Source organism: Tyto alba, unplaced genomic scaffold (genome assembly GCF_018691265.1).
Source record: "Tyto alba isolate M040663 unplaced genomic scaffold, T.alba_DEE_v4.0 Super-Scaffold_42, whole genome shotgun sequence".
Lineage (NCBI taxonomy): Eukaryota > Metazoa > Chordata > Aves > Strigiformes > Tytonidae > Tyto > Tyto alba.
Window position 1 is genome coordinate 29,814,551 of NW_024881318.1, and position 19,791 is coordinate 29,834,341.

A 19,791-nucleotide genomic window follows, 5' to 3' on the forward strand; every position below is an offset into this window, starting at 1 on the left:
GTCACTGGCTAAGAAAGAAAGGGTCATTCCGTAATAGTAATAGTGATAACAAATAACAACAGATTTGAATTCCTGAACAATTCACTCCCATTTTGTATGAAGGATAAAGCTGATAAAGCTGTGGCCATTATGCGGCATTTTAGGTGCCCAGTTTTTGGATATCTCCAAGCTTTTCTCCTGCTTGATGCTGTCTCACAAGAAGAAATGAAGGGCTAATTCTGTGCCACACTGACACACACCTCCATGGACTATTTGATACACACCAAAAAAAAAAAAAAAAAAAAAAGAATACCCCCCCCCAAAAAAAAACCAACCAAAACTCACAAAAGACTTCAGTTACTCCCAGTCCCACTTTTGAGCTTGATGTGCAGAAACAAGGGGATGGCATAAATGGTCACTGGTCACTTGAGAGTGAGAGGTCTCAGTTCAAAGAGTTTCTGACAGGCTTCAGATAGTCCTGATAGCCTTTGACTTGGAGACAGCTGGGACTGCTAGCATGAGTAAAAGGCTGCAGGATCCTCCGTTAATCCTGTTGTTATGTATAGGCTTCAGAGTGTATCAATTATTGAATTTGCCCTGGTTAATCTTTTACAGTGTAATCTTTGTATGTAGTCAATGCCACAATATTTTAAGTACATATCAGCTGATGCTATAAATTGCATCAGCTTCTCGTCTTGCCTTGGAGTGGTTCATTTGCTTGATAGTCAATCCATTTATTGTTAAATGTGTCCTCAACTGATAGTCTGATTGGAGCCGTTTAGATTCTTATCAAGTAAATAAAAAGTAATGAACTATAAAAATAGTATAAAAATAGCACATGAAAATTTGTAAATGACAAGCCAGAAAGCCACGAACATCACACAAAGCAAACACTCATGAGGGATATCATTTCTCTCTAGATGTACCGCAAATCAGAAGAGAACACTACATCATGCTGTAAGAACTAAAGATACTGAAACACTCAACTCAAAGAGCCAGTCTAGCAGAATTAAGCAGCACTAAGACATTTGTATTTAGAACATGGAACATACACCTCACCACATACTTCAGACAAGGTTTTCTCTCCCTTGAGTATATTTAGGACACCTAAGGGCAGGTCCTTTTCTGAATGAATTTCATATAAAGACATTGTTTTGTTCTCTTGTCGTTAGGCAACACAAGGCTTTGGTGGATCATATGGTCATCTCCTGACTCTGGAATAAACTGTGCCACTAATAAAATCAGATGAAGGAGACACTCTCTAATTGTAAAACATTTTTAAGGAACCCAGTAGCTCCTGACTTGTACTTCTGTGTCTTCAAAAAGTAAGGCATTGCAGAGCACACTTGTATTAAAGGCAGTGTGAAATAAAAACTACCTCTAGAATAAGCAAAGTTCTCTACTCTTTTTACCACCTCTCACAAAGAAACTCTAACTAATGACATTGGGGAGTTTGCTGTTGAGTATTCACTGACATAAATTTTGCTATAAAATAATATTAGGAGTATTCATCTTAGCCACCACCGGGAAATTTGTCTTCTACTCATTTTGGCCATTTGTGTACTTATTGAAGATATCTTCCTTCCTGGAAAGACATGAGCATGGCTTTCAAGAGCTACAGTACTTGGCAGAACCCTGTTACTTGGCCGGGGCACAGAAGAAGGAAGCAAAATGAAACATTTTGTGCCTATAAACTCTCCAGGTAGCGCTTCAAACACACAAATGTGAATTCCACTGTTTTAGAGCACTCCACAGCAGGACTGTTGTAAGCAATCCTTTGTCAAAGGCGATGATTACATCACAGACTGTGCACCTGTGCAGCACCCATGCATGGACAGGCACAGGGCTCATGCCAATGCAGCTATGACAAATGCAGACTTCACACAAGTCAGTAACATAAGTAAAACTCATTGGGGTTATGAGTCAAAAGATAATATGCCTGTGCAAAACTAGTGTTAATATGATGTTTATAAATGAATGCTTCTGCACCTGATAGAATACAAATATCATAAAAGGTACATTTGAAACCTCTCTAATGTTACAACTCTGAGAAACCACTACCCAGATCATCATATAGAAATAATCTGATTTTTTCATCTCTTTGCAACAGTGCAATAAACCTGCACAAACACAATCGCACCTGAACAACTAAGGAGACAGATGCAGCAGGAGAATTCTTTTCTTTGCATGTCACAGCGTCTAACTCAGAGCCATTGCATCAAAATATTGGTAGTCAGATTTGCAAGTCATGGACAAACTGAGACAAACAGTCTCAGTTTAGAAATTTTGACCCTCTTCTTGGCCCTTTTGCTTTTTATTATACACGTGGATGAAATAGTGTAAGAACATAAAGGAAAGAGTAATATTAAATTACTCCAGGAATGACTACAGCAATTTAATTTTAGAAAACCTTGTAGTGAAGATCTGCTAGATCCAGCAGTTGACAGAAAAAAAATCACTGAACTGTTCTACTTTGTGTCACAATAAAATTGTGTATCCTTTATTATAATACCTATACTTGTCTCATCGTGTCTACAACGTTAGCTTCAGTTATGGAAGGCTTGGAGAAAAATAGTTTCCAGAGTAGGAACTGAAAAGCAGCAACACTAAAAAAAAAAAAAAAGAAATCATAATAAAATATATGAGCTTGTGATGCAATATGGTGGCAGAATTTAACATTTTTCTCTGTGCTGCACAGTCCTGTCTACGGCACAACAGCTGCAATCTGCTCATTTCCACAAGCAATGAAGATAACTTTTGTTGCCCACCAAGAAGCATCCAAGAGCCTTCATTACAGCTTAGTCTCTCTTCCCAGCTGTGGTAGCAGAGGTGTTAAAATTATATCTGTACAAAGGGCAGAGAAGTCTTTCTCAGAGGGCAAATGAGAATATAAAAGTCCACAGTGGGTTCAAGGCGCAATGATGGAAGTTCAGCAACAAATAGGTGTAGTGACCCCATGCACAGCACCTTGGTCCCTCCACCCTGAAGGCAGCCTGAAATTCATAAACCAGGTCAATGAACAGCTGCATACCAATGGGTTTACTCACGAAGTGGCAGCACGGTATCTGCCAAGCCAAGGGCTCCCAGTCTGGTTTCAGCCTGCAGCTCATGCAGCCTGCGCACTCCACAGGGGCGAGGATGAACTGCTAGAGTGGTGGTAACCAGTTCCCACCTACCTTGCTTCCTTCTTTGCCATTGTGCTGGGTTTCTGTAGGTGCTCTTTGTGGGTGCGTAGAGGAGGCATATATTTGCTACCTTCTTGGGAAAGACAGCAGAGCACCACGGGCTCTATCTGCTGCTGTGATTACGCCAGTTGTATGTCCTCCTCTAGGAGAGGCAGACTGATCGATATAGTCACAGGCCCCTTGGGTTGGAAAGGTTATATGCTAGTCACACTGCACAGACTGTGAGATCTCCAAAGCAAAGCACTCCTGAGAAAAGTCACAGACAAAAGCAGAGCCATACTCAGTTGAGTGAAGGCTTCTGTTGTAAGAACAAAGGGTACAAAAGCTACCACTCCTTCCCAACTCGAACGAGCACATGAAATCACAGGTCAGAGGGCAGTCCTACAGACTTCTGGAAAACATCTTCTAGAAAATGTAATACACTCCAAATGTGAAAAAACAGAGGGGTTTAATTCTCCATTGTAATCTAGAGTGTGAGACTATTTGCGACAATATGCAGTTATTTGCAACTTGTTTGCTGACCCAGATCATTTTCACCCACAAGTCAGGTAGGTAAAATATTATTTATTTGAAGTCAGAAATCACTTTGTGCAATGTTTCCAAGTTCATATCAATAAACCAAGTTCAAATCTATTTTAAAATCTGACCTTTAAAATGACAAAATGGGTTTCTCTGTGAATTGTATGAGAATGATTATTTTTCCATAGTGGGTAATTTCAGATAATAATGAATACCACAACTTCACCTAGAGAAGGAAGCAAACTCCCAGAAAAAAAATCACACTGCCTCAGATTTATGACAGTACTAGTTAATTTTCATTAAAAAAGAGATGCGCTTTTGCAGAGACCATCCTGCCTCAGTTTCCCCTCAAGCTTCCAAATTCACCTCATTATTTCTTCCTCCCTGTATCTTTTTCATCTTAACTCTTTAAGCAGTTTCTCTCTTACAGTTTTTTTGCCCTTTTCCCTCACCTGCCTACAGGGATACACCTTGGATTTCCATTCCAAAGAAACCTTTTCCTTGTCAGTAACTGGTTTTCAAGCTACTGCCTTCTCTCACCACCCTTATTTTACCTCCATGATTGTGGAGTATACTGTTTACCTTCTCTACTTAATTTTCCTGTAATTAAGTGGTGGCCCCTTAAATCAAGTCTCTGGCTTATGCTTTCTCTCTATGCCACCAAATTGTTCTTTTAAAGGCTGATGATGTTCTCCATCTATCTGAGTCCCCCATACTTCTGGAAGAGTAAATATTGACAGTGACCATTCACCCACAGGGCCAACGGGACAATAACCAGAAGTATGATTCTACATACAGGAAAGATCAATTGCTAACAAAGAATGATCAAATACAACCAAGGGAGCAAAACAATCCCAAAGCAGTTCTGTTCTTCCTATATGTGACCATCATCACGTGCTCATCCTACCTCATGGCCAAGAGTAGCAGGATGATCAAACTGAAATTATTCTAACAGCATTCATATGATACTCCTGTCCATGGTGAGAATGTCATCATCTACAGCTGCTGTTGCTCTTTTACGCACATGGCTCTGAAATGAGGCTGATAGGAAACTAAAGGCAGATGGATTGCCTTCTCATCATCCTTTGTACAAGAAGTAGTTTAGCATCAGCTAGTAGTTAATAAGACCACCATTATATGGATATGTTGGCTTCAGCATAAGGCCAACAAAACCTCCCTGAAGAAATGTCATGCCCTGTTCTACAGAAAGGCAATGGAGAAAAATGATCAGAGGTACAATCCAGCATCAAAAGAAGTGACTTCACTGAAACTCTAAGAAAACTTCTTGCCTTTGTCCCTGAAAGATTACATTCTTAGCCCAAGTAAGTAAAAACTCTGGCTTAGTCTGGAACAATTTAATTCACATCATGCCTGCAAAGCTGTACACAGCAAAAGTACTCAGTTGTGTATCCACAGGGTGGTCAGGCACTTTTCCTGACCTCTTTCTTTACAGAGACTTTATCTCCTCTTCCCCACCCATCTCTGAATGTTGTGAATGGCCTACAGTCACACAAGCTTTTCTTCTTGTCCATCTGGTGCTCTCTTTCCTTCCAATCCATTCATTCCACGAATCTTCTGACAGGTGGGCTTGTTTTTTTTCAGCTATAATCTCTTAAACCTACCTATAATAAAATAATTGTTCTTTCCAATGTCTCGACCTATCTTGTAGACTGGAGCAGAAATGGAAAAATGTAACATTGTTTGAGTTTTGTTGGCACTGTGTAGATATGTCAAGTTACACAGATTACTTATTACTGCTAAAGCCTGATTCAGCTACGAGGCTGGTTGCTAGCTATTAATCTCTTCTGATTACGGAAAGTTTCCTCTCCTTGTCCCTGGAGAGTCTATTAACAGTCTACATGGGCAGTTTTTAGAGTCACCACAAAGGCTCCCACCTGGTGGAGGTTTTTTAACAACAGACAGTGATATTACATAGCACAGTGAAATGTATTTACTGGAAGAGCTGCAACACTCATCATGCATGAGGCTTGTGCAAGTGCTGTGTATTTGCTTAGACTTTTTAGTATGGGTGACAAAGCGAGTAATTTTAGGACATGGAATGTCTCCTTGCATGGGAAATGGAAGTTGACAAGTCCAGAGAAGACAAATATACTTAGTTTAGGGAGCAGATAGAGGAGGAAGTGAGCCAAGTACTACAGGTTTGCTTACCCTGAAATGGTCCTGGATTCCTGGATTCTACCACATCTATTTTAATCACCTGTGAGCTGTTGTTTGACGTTTGTAGTGTGGTAAGTCATGTTTGGTCATGATGTGAGGAGCGATGCTGTAAGACTATTTGTGCTGTGCTGACGTATTCCATTAAAATAGCATCAAGGTGATGAACTACTAACTCATTCAGCAAGAGTCTCTCAGCTCACAGAACCCCTAAATAAAGAGGGAAAAAAACCAAAAAAGCAAACGAACAAACCTACCAGAGCAAGTAAAAAGATGAGAATTAAAGCCACAACTAGCTGCATAAAAGACAAAAATCTCAGAGATGATTATTTATAAATTCCCAGTAATACTGCTATCTGAGCACCCTCTAGTGGTTTATTCTCAACCACCGTGGAGAATAAACAGCTCCAGAGGTGAAAATGTGATCCCACAGGGAAAAGATGAGCAGACAGTGTAGTGTCTCATTGACTTTGTTCGGACAATTAATCACTGTATGTGTGTTCCTATTTGGAAGACAGAGAAGTAACTCAACATTCAAAACCAATTTTGTTATTTATCTCATGGCATTGTGTTCCCAGCCTTTCCTTAATTTTCCTCTTATCTGACTGGTTAAAGGCTTCTGTTTAAAAGTATTCTATTGATTTGTTTTAAACTTATTTTATTTTGAATGGGAAATTAGAGTCAAATGAAGAATAACAAGCCAGTATAACAATACAGAGGGAAAGTATGGAAGGAACAGAAGTCAATCAAACTGATTTCCAATCTCTGTGGCACCAGGGTGTATTTTAACTTAACCGCAAATACATGCTGAACTTGGTTGGTTTGAAGACAAGGCTATTCACTATCCTGCACTTGTATTTAACCCAGAAAAGGAGTGGAAACTGGTCTAATCATGCAGTGATCACACATCACAGCTTTATATTTCAGTATTTTCCAGGGAAATTTTAAACTTATTTTTATATATGCACAGAATATGTTTCATGTTTGCTTTTTTCCACATTTTTTTTGACTTACAGTCTGTTATCAGTTGGGTTCAACATACAAGAAGTCTACACTATTAAGACCATGGTGTTACAATTATAATTTTTTTTTTACTGTAAAAAAACCCAACAAAAACATTAATCCCAGATACTGTCATATCTCTTATTTCCTGTGGAAATCTCCTAAATTTACAACATTTATAGATCCACCATCCCAGAGACTTTGCCATAGTGAAGATACTTGTCATCAGGAAGAGCTGAACTGGTGGTGCCAGACAAAACTTCAGGTCTTATGTTCTCCTACCTCAGGGACTGTGGATGACCTCCTCTGTGGCAGCACTAGCCTACACAAAGAGAACAGCTTCAAGGAAGACAGATATCTGTAACTATGGGGACACTTAACATGTTGGAGCATCAATTCAATCCTACAGCAGGGCCAAGGCTTCTTAAAGAAAGACAGAAGCATAGATAAGGCCTCCTGAAGATATCTGTTTTCAGTACCTGTCTTGCCAAGTGACTGGATTTGGCCAGCAATAACGAAAAAATGGTGGTTTCAGAAGGGGGAAGGCAACTCCGTCAGAACACATCCTCGATGGCTCCTGGACTGTGTGAGCACATGTGAATGGAGGCACTTATCTATTAAATCACATAGCTGAAGACATCTTTACCCTCAGCAGGCCTTATCCTCATTGGTGGGACTGAGGGCATTCAACCCTTCTTTTTTTTTTCTCTATGGGGAGCCTGGGAAACATACTCCACCTCTACCACACCTCACTCAACTGAGCTTCTCACACCGTGGAAAAAATTGTCAATGAGTATATTGCTGTTGATTCCAATGGAAGATAAATATGTTCTCAGGGTTATGGCTTGAGAAGAGAAAATGGGAAAGTTCTTATGTCCTGGATGAAAGGCACAAAGGACACTTACTTTCCTAAATAATTAAAAAATGCAGAGTAAAATATGACTCCAACCCTGTCTTCAACCTGGAATGTGCTGATCTAAATTCTGGATTATTTCAAACAGTTCACAAAATCTTGTGTCCTAACTATTGCTCAAAGTCCTGAATAGAGCCATGATCCACTAAAAATGCATATTCCTTCTTAACCAGTCATCTACTGAGGGAAAAATCAAGGTGAGGTCCCCAACAAATACGTCTGGTTTCCAATTATCTCTTACTTTTTCATCTTCTCCTTACATACGTGAGAGAAATAATTTCTATCTTGATCATAAGATATACAGCCAGAGGGGTCATTTAAAAATCTTAGGTGGGGCATGTATTTGAGAAATACAAGCAGGAAAAAAAAAAAAAAATCTTCATTACAGTTAATTACAGTTAAAATGGATTCGGAAGAGAAACTACTCATATTTTAAAGACAGCCATAAAAAAAATGTAGTAAGAGTCAGACCCTGATCTGCACTTACCCTGATTTCCATTGGTGTAACCCTGCTGCCTTCAGAAGAGTTTCTCTCCCATTACACTCCTCCAAGTGAGATGAGAATCAGACCCACAGCCTACCTGCCCACCCTTGTCATGATGATGATGATAATGATAATGAAAAAATTAATGGACCTGGAGCCAGTATTAAAAATTGCTTGTACCTAATACTAATTTTCCTCATGGCTGTGAAGCCCTCTTTTTGACGAGAAGAAAAACAGAACAGTTACCAGCTGTTCACATAATGACGAACACTAATAAGGGAAGACATGCATGTTAATGAGCTGGGGGAGGGGAATCAGAGGGGGCACTCATCAGTGTGCAGCTGTCTTCCTCTGAGTATTTTGGAAATCTGATGGCATGTCACACCAGCAAATAGGCTTGAGACTGAAATCAGTCCCAGATAAGGAAAACGGCACGTCCAGAGCCTGCTTCCAGCCCTGGTCAGGTGAAGATCGACCTGTCTTTTATCATGCTGTTAACATTATTAGGACATATATTTTCACCACATGTGACATCTTCTGAAAAATTATTATCGCAGTCACAAATGAACAGTCAAACTAAGATGACCTCATGGGTCCAGCAGAAAATAACAAGTGAAGAAAGAGAGAGGCATGTGGATCTGAGCTGCGGGGAGAACAATGATGCGCTTTGTACTCTCTGGTCTGTATATCGCACAAACAAATTGAAACTTAAAGGCTTGCCTGCAGGCAGAGTTGTAGGGTATTCTTTCAAAGTGTGATTTAAAACCTGATGTAGCTGATTTAGTGCAAAAGCCAGTGAAAATCAGTCTTCCCTTAGTTTAAACCTAGCATATTTTCATTAGGTTTAGGTCAGACAAGCACAGGTTTATACTAAAATATGTCATTCAGCCCAAAGTAAGGTCTGCATATCGGCTTACATACTCTAACTAACTCACCTCAATTATGTGCAGACAGGACCTGCTCCCAGGTCTTGCAGATATGATGACTTTAGGCTACCATAAGTGCAAAACACCTGCTTGCAATTCACTTCTTCCCAATTTTCTGTAAACAGTCTGAAGGGGCATTAGGATCTTCGAGGACCTCATCAACATGAGTCCTGGCAGCTTTATTAGAAGACAGATTTGTTCAATTTGTTCACCCTGAGAAATCTTAGGAGGCTAATCATCAAAACTGAGCAATGTTAAAGGGTAGGTCTAGAGAAAGAGGCCTGCTTAAAAAGAAAATCTTGCTCCAGAACTTTTGACCTGCTGAGGATTGCCAGGCCACATCCACAGGTGCACAGATCCACAGATCTACAGATTATAGTTCTACATAGACAGAAGCAAGATTGACAATATGAAGGAGAATGTTTGGTGTAAAACAGAATAGGTGGTATAAAACTGCATAGCTGGGCTTGTGTTGATTTACATCAAATAAAAATACCTTTGGTTTTTTTGATGTGCAAAGGGGTCTTTACAAAAGGGTTAACATTTCATGAAGGGATGCTCACTTACTAGGTTTTTATTTCTCAGTAACAGATGTGGCACTTAAATCAGTATTGCAAGTTGTTATATCAACTTCCATGTCAGGTTCAGATTGAAGAGAGGCTGCTGGGGACACATTCTCTCCTGATTAATATGAAGATAGAGATTTTTTTTTTTTTCTTAATGTAAACAGGAAATTGAAGAGAAATGTTTACAATTCTAATTCTGTTTCTACAGGAAAAACGTATGCTGCATAGCAGTCAGCACTTCTCAGCAGGAAAAACTGAGACCAAGAACATAGAGAGATGTGAAATCAGAGGAGAAATGGAAAACATTATCAGAAGACATAAATTAGAAAAATAATTTAGAAAAACTGAATTTCCTAGTAAGTTCTAGTTAGTCTCACAGAATGCACTGAAATGAAATGCAAAACAGGGAATACAACTGCATCAGGATGCAAAGGTTGCACAGTATGGAAGCTAGTGAAATCATATGAATTCATTTAACTCTGAAAAAGTCTTCAGAAAAGTAAAAGCTTCTGTTGTTTTTTGCAAATGGCTGTAACGTCTGAGCCTGAGAGATGTACCAACAACAGGATGAAGTGCAGAGTTTAAAAAAAAAAAACAAAAACAAAAACCAAACCAAAACAAAATCCAAAGGCAAATGTTTTAAAATTTACAGTTGAGGGTAGAGAGTACTTCAAGAGGTGAACTAATCTGACACCTATCTGACCCACAAACTGATCCCTACCTGAGTGATCCAACAACATTGCTAGGTTTGCTGTACATGTTCCCTGCAGCACACAACAGCAGTGAGAATGGGGCTGGAAGAAGCTCCAGGAGATCTACCCTGGCTGCCTTCTTGGAGGCAGGACCTGGTACAGGATCAGGACCCACTGGGGAGAACCATCCAACTTGTTGTTATAAAGGTACACTCTGCCCAGAGATTTCATGATGTTGGCCCACGGAGGTGGAAAGTTTTCCAAACCCAGTTGTCTTTTGCTGCATATTAGGCTCATTTTTACTTGTTCTTTCCCTCATAGATTTGGAAGATAACTGGTTACCATCCTCTTCAACACTATGCCTGCAAAATCTTTGTCCATGTATACTCACTCTTTTTTTTTTTTTTTTAGGACAAAGCAACCACATTCTTCAGCTTGACTTCCCAACTATGTTTTACAGTCTTCTAGTCATTCACACCATGGTTCTCCAGACTACTTCCAATTTCTGGCACAGTACAATGTGAGTGGTGAGGACACACAGAAAAACAGGCTTCTGAAGGCCAAATGATTGCTCAAGCTGTTTAGATGAAGCTGTAAATAATCAAGAAAACCACTGCCATTCACTTGGTGAAATCAACCTTTGCAGAATTTCTACAACACTTCCTACATGCAGACCATGGGCTTTGGTTCTGCAGAAGCATGAGGGCAGAGATGCGTAAATCACTCTTCCAACCTGAGGAAACCCAGGTCTCTTGTCCCCCTGATCATCAGCTAGACAAGCAGCTGCATTTTCAGCTGAGACTGCAATTATAAGGAGTGTTGAAGCCACCAGATTTGTAAGAACAGACTTTCTGCACTCCTTTAGTCTGCCCCTTCCTCAGCTCCCTGTAACAGCCCATGTCAGGGAGTGCAGAAATCTCTTCTGCACGTGGGACATGCTGTGCAGGTGTGCTCCTCTGTGCCACTGCTCTGATCATAATCCCTGCTAATGTTGCCATGCTGGAGATAAGGTGGTCTCCACCTTTTATGCTCACGGTAGTAGTGTCACTGCCCTAGAAGAATGAGGCAATGGCATACCAGTGCATAGCTGCTGCATGACCACTTCCGACAAGAATCAACAATGAAAAGTGCAGAGAAAATTTAGCACAGGGAATATTTATCCATCTGGAGTTGCTATTATCAAGGTTGGAATTTGGTCAAAATACTTCTATGTGTGATGAAAACATTATTGAAACTTTAACAGCCCAAGGAAGTTAAGATCTTGGATTTTCACCTCTTCTGGAAGGCTGCAGCACAGTAAGACACCAGCCATGTACTAATCAGAGCCTTCAAAGGTTGGGTTTGGACATCAAAGCACTAAAGAGTGCTGATTGACTTTAAATACATTAATAACCAACAGGATAGCCAACGTGGCTTCACTAAGGGAAAATAGTGCCTGAGAAATTTAGTGGCCTCCTACAATGGGGTTACAGCATTGGTGGATAAGGGAAGAATGACTGACATCATCTTCCTGGACTTGTGCAAAGCATTTGATATTGTCCTGCACAGCATCCTTGCCTCTAAATTGGAGAGACATGGATTTGACAGGTGGATGACTCAGTGGATAAGGAACTGGCTGGATGGTCATACTCAAGGAGTTGAGGTCAATGGCTTTATGTCCAGATGGTGTCCACAGTGATAAACGGTGTCTGTCAGGGGTCTGTATTGGGACCAGCATTATTTAACATCTTTGTCAGTGACAGACAGTGGAATTGAGTGCACTCTCAGCAAGTCTGCAGATGACACCAAGCTGTGTGGTGCGGTCAACACGCTGGAGGGCAGGGATGTCATCCAGTGGGACCTTGACAGGCTTGAGAGGTGGGCCCATGTGAACCTCATGAAGTTCAACAAGTCCAAGTGTAATCTTAATGACAAAAAGAAGCGATGGTCCAAAGAAGAGCATGGGATTTATGGTGCAGGCCAGAAGATGTGAAGAGGAGTCATGGAGTAAAGGGAAAGTGAAGAGAAGAAATCTGATCCAGTCGATTGCTAGCTAAGGATATTCCCTCCTGTGCAATAAAAGCTGTAGAGGGACTTTGGAAGTAAAGAGGGCATGAGAATATAATTATACATTAAATCATGAAGCAAGAAAACTGCATTGAAACAACACCATTGGCATCATGCAGTTAAGCATTCAACAGCTGGAAATTCTGATAAATGTTCAGGCAACTGTCGTTCTTGCATTTCTGCAACACTTGGGGGCCTGACAACAATGTTAACAACATACTCTTTGTGTTGATTTTTGTGCATGATATATCAGTATGCTCAGCCATGTTTTGGTTACTACCTCTCATTCTGAGGATCTAGTGCTGGCAACCTATTTCTCATTAATACTAGTGTAAATTCCAAGTAGCTGCATTGAACTCAAAGAGGTGCCATTATTAAAAAAAAAACAAAAAAACCCCAAACCAAACCCAAACAAAAAAAAAAATCAACCAACCAAGCAAAAAAGCCCACAAACAAACAAACCAGATGCAAGTATCAATGAAATTATATTCTATTCTTACATAATCAATAGAAACTTAAAGTGGCAAGTAGCTGGTGAAAAACATCACTGTGAAAGCCTAAAGTGAAGACTGCTATCTTCACTTTGCAGAGAATTATTTTTTACTCTAAATGAACCTTGTAGATTCCAAAATATGCTTTGTAAAATAATTTCTAATTGTCAGATGATTGAGTCACTACAACTGAAGCCAGTAAAAATCGAGCCACTGCAGCTGTCGAGAGTTATAGATTTTAAGGCTGTAGACTATTTTTAACGACATGTAAAAGAATATAAAACATGTAATTATTCAAATGAGAAATGCGCAATCTGAAATGTGTAGTGTTTTGAAAATAAGCAAGCATCCTGACACCTGTAACATTGCTGCAATTTGGCTGGCACTGCGATTATGCCAACTATTAGTGCAGCTGTCACAAGAAATGTGGAATATAAGCAGTGGGTAAAGGCTTCATTTAGGTGAGCAAATATAGCCGGGCTTCTAAATAAATGACAATAGAAAGATCTTCCTTGGCTAATTGCTGTGGTGCTACACACACAGTTTGGCAGGAGTATGGTGCTGTGAGAGATGAACACATTTCTCAGTCTTGGGTCATGTTGTTCCTCCAATGTCTGACACAAACATTTTAATTTCTCGTCCAGCTTGCAGAGTTAGGGCATGTGTGTATGTGTGTAGACTTTTGTACCAACACCCACACTATTACCCATTTACTAACAATGTCCTGTAAGCTTCTGGGGCCAGAACATTAGATGATGGAGGTTAGCATGAACTCACAGAAGACATGGTGACATCACAGTTCAGACTCCTACCCTTATATTCCAGAATTTTTAGGGTGCTCTTTCAAGCTTTCAAACCCAGGTACAATGTTTGTATCCATGTCTGCATAACAAAAACTCCTTTCAAAGAAAAACAAATAAAAACAAAGGTGAACAAAATGACACGATTCATTAGTTAAAATCCCCCAAGAAAACATATTCTTTACCTAAATCAGTTGTGGCAGCTATTAATAATCCTGCCAGATGTTACAGGAGGCCTCTTCAAGTGTACTGAGATCTCAACTTGATGGTCTCTTGACAATGTATCCACTGCAGCATTTTAAAAATGAGCCTTACACTCAGTTAAGACTTCTTAATCTTTATTTGTAACAACTAAAGTGATTTATCTAGGCTTCAACAGTTCATTAGTTTTAACAGTGAACACTGGGAACTGGATTACCATAGCCAGGTGTCAGCAGTGTTTAGGGGAAAGGAAATACGTTCCTGAATGCAGGTCACAGGACAGTGAGGAAACAGGTGAGGCTCACATCACATTTTGTAGAGAGTTGTTTAAACACTTTTGCAATATTCCACTATCCCTTGAATAACTTCAAATATACAGCCTTGGAAGAACCAGCTAACATCGGGTTTTGCAGAAGGTCTGAGGAAGAACAAGCAGCAGCTACCCGAAGTGAGAATGATTAGAAGCTTAAAACCACATTCAGTTTTCATTCAACTCTGGCTGTGGCAAAATTCAGCGTAAATGGGTGGTTGAGCAAGTAAGGTGCAGATTTCAACTGTCAACCCAGTGGCAGGGTCTCTGCACAGTGCCACATGTACAGATATGTGGGAAAGCAGATAAAGCTGAAACTCAGTCATCTTTCACATGTATTTCTCTATCAAGTCAAAACATACACTCAGTATCTCAATCCATAATGAACCTCCAATATTGTAAATTTACCATAAGAGCTGCCTTTATTGAAATACCTCCAAAATTTGTCACTAAAAATATGTAGTGGATAAAGCTATTTTAAAGAACTTGTGATTTTCCTCCTGGTATGTACTGTAAGTGATTTCCGAGTCGAGCCTTTCTTATATAAAGACATATGTCTAAAATGAAGCATTTATATGGTAAAATGAAAAAAGGAACTACTGTCTCAAAAAATAATACTTTTCAAGAACATCCCTACTACACTCTCCTTCTCATGAAGTGCTTTAAGCAAGCTCTAAAAAGCTGGATGGGGACCTTGTCCACACACTTATCTTGTACTCAGTCGGAACAAACACAAGAATCCCATCTCTTGTGCTTCATGGTTATTATTTTCATATCACACTAACCTCCTTGGTAGAAAGCTTAACAACTGCTCATGATCAAATAACCCAACCAGGCAAAAGCTTTGGTCTTCCACAGCTATCATAACCAAAAAACCCCAAACTCTTGGTTGACTTGGATCAAAAAATCTCTCCAAAAAATCTCCAAACAGAAAACATACCTCAGAAACATCTCAGCAGTGTTTTCCCTGCCATTGTCTTTGTGGAGGACCAGTGCACCTACATCACACTGAGCAATCATCTACGAATAGATGGTCCTATCCAGACCTGCCAGGAACACCAGGACTTTGTACAACATTGTGCAGTGGAGAATTGCTCTTTATAAAGCATGTGACAATGTTTCAAAAAGCCAAAATTGTCCAGCGCTATGCCACTAACTTGTGCATTGTATCAATTTTTTCTTTTTTTTTTTTTTTTTTTTTTTTTAACCTGTTGTTTCTTTGTTATGCTGCATAGAGGAATGCTTGACTTGTCAGGCTGGAGGAGTGTTTTGGCTTATGGTGCTTAGTGCCATGGTGGCAGCAACTGCTTCAGGCAAGGTTTGATGGAGTTTTGTTCTAGTTTTTCCACTCCGTAGGCTGGCATTGACACTAAAAAATAGCCACCTGTGTACTTTCCAAAAATCCTGTTTAATATTTACCATTCAGACTCATCACATGCCTGCTGTTCTTTTTGCAACTTAACCTCTTCTGGGTCATCAATGCTGACCTCAAGGATATCTGGTGAAGAGTAGGCTGGACAGCAGCTTGTTTCTTGCCGTTAAGTCTTAAACTGTCCACTCTCCACAGGCTTTTTGTTGGTTTCCTTGCTACCATTATTTCAAGACTTCTGTCTGCCTGCCTATATATACCTATGGCCTACACCCCTTGTAGTATCCAACTGCCAACCAGTTCTTCACTATAACTTCTGTACTAATCACAGAATTGCAGAGTGGTTGAGGTTGGAAGGGATCTCTGGAGGTCATCTTGTCCAAACCACTGCACAAGCAGGGTCACCTAGAGCTGGTTGCCCAGGACTGTGTCTGGACAGTTTTTAAGCATCTCTAAAGAGGGAGTGAAAACAAGTATTATTATTCCCATTGTGCAGATAAAGAAAGAAACAAAAAGATTAAGGGTTTGCCAAGGAAGTTAAGGAACCGCAACTATAATTTTGATTCACACTACGCCTTACTTGACATTGTTAGGTACTTCAGAGACTATTCAAGCCTGCTGGTAGTACAGGTTGAATTAAGAAGATAAAAGGCTGAAAAAACAAATCTAGGAAGCAGTGTAATGGTGGTAACTCAAGTAAGTATCAGTTTTATTTAAACAGCACTTTATTATTTTTTTTTTATGGGTAGAAAGTAGCTAAATTTAAAAAACCCTGATGACCTAAAAGAAAAAAAAATAGCCAGGGGAAACAAAAAGAAAGTGAAGATCTGAAAGGGGGAAAGGTTGAAGATGAACAGGTGTTAGTGCAAGACTCAAGGAGATGCAAAATCTAGCCTGCCCACCTATGCAGACTTTTTAGTCTCACAAAGTCCAACAGTTGAGGTTTGGCCAAAGCATACTGCCTGCAGTAGCAACAAGGCTTGACCTAAGCCTGCTAGAACAAGGCCAGTCCACCAAGATCCTTAGCTGGAAAAGGGAGGGCAGAGGGAGGCTGAAGAGTAGGGGCTGTAAGGCGTCAGTTCTTTGCGGGATGAGGTGCTGTGCTGGCACATGAACTGGCTGAGGCTACTGCTGTGCCGGCTCCCTTTGTGGGTTGCGCTGGGTGCCCCAGGCATTTCTTTCTCAGGATCACTGCTGAAACTCCAGTCATTCATTCTTAGGTTCTGATCCTGAATGTTTAAAAACGTCATGTAGATGTATTTTTTAAACTAGTATCTATGGGTCTCCTTTTTTTTAGTGACTATTCAGCCTCCAGTTCTACTGTCCATCTGTGACGGATTTTCTACTCCTTCTGCTCCTCCTGAGCAGCAGGGTACCACATCAGCTGTTAACTCATGGGAACATCCCAATTCTCTTCCTTTCTTGCAACACCTGAGCCCGCGGCGAGGCTGGGCAGCCCGCGGCGAGGCCCCGGCGGGAGGCAGGAGGGGCAGCGGAGGAGGAGAAGGGGCATTAAGCTCACGCTCGAGTCGCCGAGGCCAGCGCGCGGCAAGGCCGGGCTGGGCGGGCCGCCCGCCTCCCTCAGCCGCCCCCCGGGCGGTGCCGCCGCGCCGCGGCCGCCGGCCGGTCGGGACGAGGCGAGGCAAGATGGCGGCGGGCCTGGCGGGGAGGTAAGGGCCGCCCGTGGCGGGGCGGGCGGCGCCGGGGCCGGGGCCGGAGCAGCTCCCCGGGCTCCGAAGCGGCGGCTGAGGCGGGCGGCTGGCGCGGGGCCGCGGGAGAAGCGGCGGGAGGTATTGCCGGCCCCGGCTGGCTGCCCGGCACAGAGCCACCTGTGCGCGTAGAAGGGCCCCGCCGGAGGGACGGCCAGGCCATAAGCCTCGTTTTTCCTCCTGCCTTAACCAAGGAGCTCGAGGAGCAGCAGAAGAATCGGCGTGTGCCGCGTGTGCAGTGCTGAAATACCACCGAGACCCTTCAGCGCAAACGGATGAGAGTGGTCGGTGCCCTGCTACACTGTAGGGCTGTACCAAGATCAATGCGAGCTGTGCCACGGAAGCAGGTAACACGTCTGTTTCATCAACAGAAAGGTATTGTCCCATTAAAACAAGGGGCAGATGAAAAACATGTATAAAGCAGCAACTAGATGAGAAAAAAATCCTACATTCTGTGGTCACAAGACAGGCAGCACTTCTAAGATCTCCATATGGAACAAAATCCGTTGGTATGCGCATTTAAATACATCTTGTTTGTAACAGGATGCCAGTTTTGATATCCATCCTGCAATGGATTTGTTATCTACTGACTGAAAGCCCCTGTCAGGTACACTTCATATAGCCAGTTGCAGCAGTAAAGGGCCTGTTCTTGTTAAAACAAACTCCAGTTTCACCTGTGTTTTGTAAAAATACTTCAAATGCATATACAATAGTTCAGAGCCCCTGTTTGCATAGGTGTTTAGTCCAGTGGCTCTCACACAGGGATGAATGCACTTCCTGTTTTTACTTGCCAGTTTGGTTGTTCAGCACTGAAGATACGAATGTACCTACTCTTAGTTTATTTTAATTTTCAGAAGTATGTTTGGTAAATTGGTGCTTTGCAAAATTCACTGTTAGGACTATAAAAAATAAGTGTATAAACTGATGAATGTAATGTTATTCTTAACAACTTTAAGATTATATGTAGTCACAATATTTATATAGACAAACAGTAAACTGCTAAAACTTCTGACATCAGATTTATAGAAAAGCAACTTTGTCTAAGGGATCAATATTAAGTATCACAAGTTGGAACAGACAAGAGGATGGTTGGAGGACTGAGAAGGTGAGACAGTTAAACTTTATGCTGTATCTTACTGGTTATAGCCTCCAAAATTATAATAGTGCAATGGCAACTCATGTTCCCCTCCTGACATGAGGGAAGGCAGTACTGCATTTGCACATAAGGCTTGCACACCACTGGTGCCTGTCACCTAACTCATTTGTACTTGAGAGGTCACTAAGGTAAAGGATGAGAAGCCGTTATTTAGCTCAATACAAGTCTTCTTACTCAGTAAAGGCACACAACTACTTGATGAGTATTAGTCAGACCTATTTTCAGTTGTTTTGTTAACAATGCTATGTGTATTAATGGCACCACTTTTTCCACTTTCCTAGGCAGCATCAAGAGATAATGGGATTTGTCACACCAATGCTAAACCGAGACTAAGCTTCAACCTTTCATATGGAACTTTTTGCTGAAAGAGGAAGCTGCAGTACTGAAAGCAGTTCAGTGCTTGATTGCATGAGACCATGCCTCTCACAGAAAGTGAATGATGTCTTACTTCAAACACTTTATGCAATGCAAACTTAGTTATATCCTTTCAAGTTTTGTTTTTGCAAGGCAACAATAAACCAGTGATTGACTTTTGTTAGAGCTGTTACTTGAATAACTGGAGAGAGGGAAAGTGAAGGTTCCTACTGATATATGTACAAGATGTCTTACTCTTCCTTCAGATTAAGATTTGTAGTTTGGTTTACTATGAAGACTAGAGAGGTCAACTTTTTTGAAAGTAAGGCAAAAGCTTTCTTCTAGCATACAGGGTTTTTTTTCCTCCTAGTAGCAGAAGTGCCTTTTTATATACATAAGCTAAAACTTGTAGCTCTTTCATACAGAACAATTTTTTGTCACAGCTACCAGTAGGTAGCCTCTGAAAACAGGAAGTTGTCAATATAAAGAAATGCAAAGTAAGCCAGTAATTTGTAACTATAACTAAAGCAGTAAACTTAAAGGCAAACAGTGAACTAATTAAGCAATACTGCTGCAGGAGTTCAGAGTGCTCATAACTGTATCTTCAGCTCTATAGTGCTGAAGTAAGGTGTGCTTCAGGTTGTTAAACTTGTGTGCTTAAACTATTTAAACAACATAGATTGATGTGTCTGTATTAGGTTCGTTTGGCAAGGTTTTGGTAGTGGGGGGGTTGCTACTGGGGTGGTTTCTATGGGAAGATGCCAGAAGCTGCCCCCATGTCCAACAGAGCCAATTCAGCCGGCTCCAAGAGGGACCTGCAGCTGGCCAAGGGCGAGCCTGTAAGCAACAGTGGTAGTGCCTCTGGGATAACATATTTAAGAAGGGAAAAAGAACACTGCACACCTGAAGCCAGA

The 19,791-nt window shown here is 41.0% G+C and overlaps 1 long non-coding RNA gene and 1 other non-coding gene across 2 annotated transcripts; both read left to right on the forward strand.

The window, feature by feature from the left end:
- The first annotated feature begins 14,144 nt into the window (after positions 1 to 14,144).
- Positions 14,145 to 19,057, forward strand: LOC116965528. The gene is made up of 3 exons (XR_004409438.2): positions 14,145 to 17,328; positions 17,562 to 17,714; positions 18,805 to 19,057. It is a non-coding gene; the product is annotated as an uncharacterized LOC116965528 (long non-coding RNA).
- Positions 18,458 to 18,586, forward strand: LOC116965530. Its single transcript, XR_004409439.1, has one exon. It is a non-coding gene; the product is annotated as a small nucleolar RNA SNORA47 (small nucleolar RNA).
- Positions 19,058 to 19,791: the final 734 nt, after the last annotated feature.